This window comes from Ochlerotatus camptorhynchus, unplaced genomic scaffold (assembly GCF_037179485.1).
Source record: "Ochlerotatus camptorhynchus isolate MF236.1 unplaced genomic scaffold, CSIRO-AGI_Acam_v1.1 ptg000302l, whole genome shotgun sequence".
Lineage (NCBI taxonomy): Eukaryota > Metazoa > Arthropoda > Insecta > Diptera > Culicidae > Ochlerotatus > Ochlerotatus camptorhynchus.
Window position 1 is genome coordinate 530636 of NW_027040790.1, and position 3755 is coordinate 534390.

The window sequence follows — 3755 nt, forward strand, 5'->3', positions numbered from 1 at the left end:
GAAAGTCAGCTGGTGCGTTCTGCCCAGGGGGTGCGTTGTATACCATTCTCCCCTAAATAAAATGAAATCAAAATGTTCAATAGTTTATCCTTGTGGTCCATACTAAATCAGAACAATTATTGGTAATAACAAATTTTATTTACAAATATTGGCTTTCAATCATAAAATGTAGGTTTCGGAAAAAAAGCTCAAAAATATAAAATTAAAAAAAAAAATTAAAAAAAATAATATTAATATTGGCGTAAGTGATTGATGATTTGTTCCAGATTTTCTGGCGATAAATCAACGAGACATTGTTTGCATATTTCCTGCAACATCTCAAGCCTAAAAAAGTGATTTTCAGAGTTTTTCTGCAAATATTGGGTCATTCGTGATTTGTCCGAGGATGAGATTTGAACTAGTGACTTTGGTGTGAGAGGCATGGATGTTTAAAACTACGACAGGGCCGTACCCTTTTGTAAACATGTTTGCATTAACATAAGGAGCTTTTTTTCATTATCAATCAAGCCCAAGGTTTAACACTCCGAATACGATGCCTCCGGAAAACGTGTAACGGCAAGTTTGCAATGGCACAACTTAGCCATTTCTTAATGTCTTAGAGTCATCTACTTTTTTAAAAAGCGAAAAGAGTTGTTACACGTTTTTTTGAAAGGTGTGTTTGTAGGGTTTTGCAAGTGGCGCAAGATCTGTAATTTAGATTAATGGGCACAAATGTTCACAATTAGCCAGAATACAGTCATGGTTCCTATATATGGATCCTGGAGACAACGGAACGGTCCTCGAAAAATCCGGAACATCCGTAAAAATGGTCAATCCATGATCCTGATCCTAGAGCTCTGCGGTTTTTTTGAAAACATTAGGAACTGTGATATAAACAAATATTTGGGGTCGTGACATAAACATGTACCCGGATGGCCATAGGACCGTCCTCCGGAAGATCCGGAACATCCGTAAAAGTGGACAATCCATGAAACTGATCCTAGAGCTCCGTGTTTTTTTTTAACATAAGGAACTGTGATATAAGAATGAATTTGGGTTATGGACCCAGATGGCCATCGGACCGTCCTCCGGAAGATCCGGAACATCCGTAAAAGTAGTAAATCTACGATCCTGATCCTAGAGCTCCGCGTTTTTTTATAAACATTAGGAACTGTGATGATAGAAAGAATTTGGGCTTGTGACATAAACATGAACCTGGATGTCAATAGGACCATCCTCCGGAAGATCCGGAACATCTGTAAAAGTGGTAAATCCACGATCCTGATCCTAGAGCTCCGTGGTTTTCTTGAAAACATTAAGAACTGTGATGATAGAAAGAATTTAAGCTTGTGACATAAACATGAACCTGGATGCCCATGCGACCGACCTCCGAAAGATCCGGAACATGCGTGAAAGTAGAAAATTAACGAAACTGATCCTAGAGCTCCGTGGTTTTCTTGAAAACGTTAAGAACTGTGATATTAGAATGATTTTGGGATCGTGACATAAACATGGACCCAGATGGCCATCGGAACGTCCTCCGGAAGATCCGAAAAATTTCGAAGTTTTTGAAAAAACACTAAGAACTGAGATGATAGAATGAATTTGTGGTCGTGACCTAAACATGGACCTTGATGGCCATGAGATCGTGCTCTGGAAGATCCGGAACATCCGTGAAAGTGGAAAATTCACGAAACTGATCCTAGAGCTCCGTGGTTTTCTTGAAAACGTTAGGAACTGTGATATTAGAATGATTTTGGGATCGTGACGTAAACATGGACCCAGATGGCCATCGGAATGTCCTCGAAAATTCCGTAAAATTGGTCAATGTATGGAACTGATCCTAGAACTCCATGGTTTTTTCGATAACACTTGGAACTGTCATATATAAATTAATTTGCATTCGTGACATAAACATGTACCCAGAAGGCCATGGGACCGTCCTTCGCAAGATCTAGAACATCTTTAAAAATGGTCCATCCTCAAAACTGATCCTAGAGTTCTATGGTTTTTTCGAAAGCATGTGGAACTGCGATATAAGAAATATTTTAGGGTCATGACATAAATATGGACCCAAATGGCCATGGGGCCATCCTCTGGTAAGTCCAGAACATCCGTAAAAGAGGTTAATCAATGAAACTGATCCTGAGTTTGTTTTTTTTTTCAAAAAGATTAGGAACTGTGATATAAGAATGAATTTGAGATCGTGACATAAACATGTACCTAGATAGCCATGGGACCGTCGTCCGGAAGATCAACAACATCCGTAAAATGGTCACTCCATAAAATGTAGAGGTGGAAGCATTATTATGACGAGCACCTCAACGGTGATGCAGCAGAAAACGAAGGTGGCACGGCAACAGACCTTGGAGCATGTGCAGAAGACTGCAGGCTACTGGCCCCTGATCTTCCAGAAGTTGAGGTCGGTCGACTGAAGAACAACAAAGCAACTGGTGTAGATCAACAACCAAGTGAGCTATTAAAATACGGTGGTGCAGCACTGGCTAGAGCGCTGTACTGGGTAATTACCAAGATTTGGGAGGAGGGGATATTACCGGAGGAGTGAAGAAATCTACAAAAAGGGCAACAAGTTGGATTTCTGCAACTACCGCGCGATCACACTGCTGAGCGCCGCTTACAAGGTACTCTCCCAAATTATACGCCGCCGCCTGTCACCATTTGCAAGAGATTGCTTGGGCAATACCAGCAGGGATTTCTGGGTTCATATTCGCGATTTGGCAGGTTCTGCAGAAATGCCACAAATACAACTTGCTTACACATCATTTGTTCATCGATTTCTAATCCGCATACGACACAATCGATCGTGATCAGCTATGGCAGATTATGCACGAGTACGAATTTCCAGATAAACTGACGCGATTGGTCAAGGCAACGATGGATCGAGTGATGTGCGATGTTCAAGTATCGGGGACACTCTCGAGTCCCTTTGAATCTCGAAGGGGGTTACGGCAAGGTGATGGACTTCCGTGTCTGCTATTCAAAATTGCGTTAGAATGTGTGATAAGAAAAGCAGGGATAAACACGAGTGGCACGATTTTCAGGAAGTCTATCCAGCTTCTTGGCTTCGCCGATGACATCGACATCATGGCACGGAACTTTGAGATGAAGGCGCATTAAACACAAAATACATGAAAGGAAGAGGTTCTAGGGAAGACAATGTTAGCCTCCCACCTCGAGTTCAGATTGACGGTGACGAAATCGAGGTGGTCGATGAGTTCGTGTATTTGGGTTCACTGGTGAACGTCGAAAATGATACCAGCAGAGAATTTTAAAAGACGCATTATGGCAGGGAATCATGCCTACTTTGGACTCCGGAGGACGCTCTGGTCGAATAAAATTTGCCACAAAGTTGACTATCTAAAAGACGCTGATTAGACCGGTGGTCGTCTACAGCCACGAGACCGTGACTATGCTCGTTGAGGACAAACGTGCCCTTGGATGACGGAACGTGGAGGAAGCGAATGAACCAAGAATTGCACCAACTGTTGGGAGAACCTTCCATCGTTCACATTGCAAAAATTGGGCAACTACGGTAGGCTGAGCATGTCGTAAGAATGTCGCACGACGACGCAGTGAAAATGGTTCTCGAAAGCGCCCCAACAGGAACAAGAAGAAGAGGCGCGCAGCGGGCAAGGTGGATCGACCAAGTAGAAGGCGACCTGCGGACCCTTCGCAGACTACGAGGCTGGCAAAGTCTGTCCATGGATCGAGTAGAGTGGATACGACTTCTTCGGACAGCAGAGGACAATAAAGCC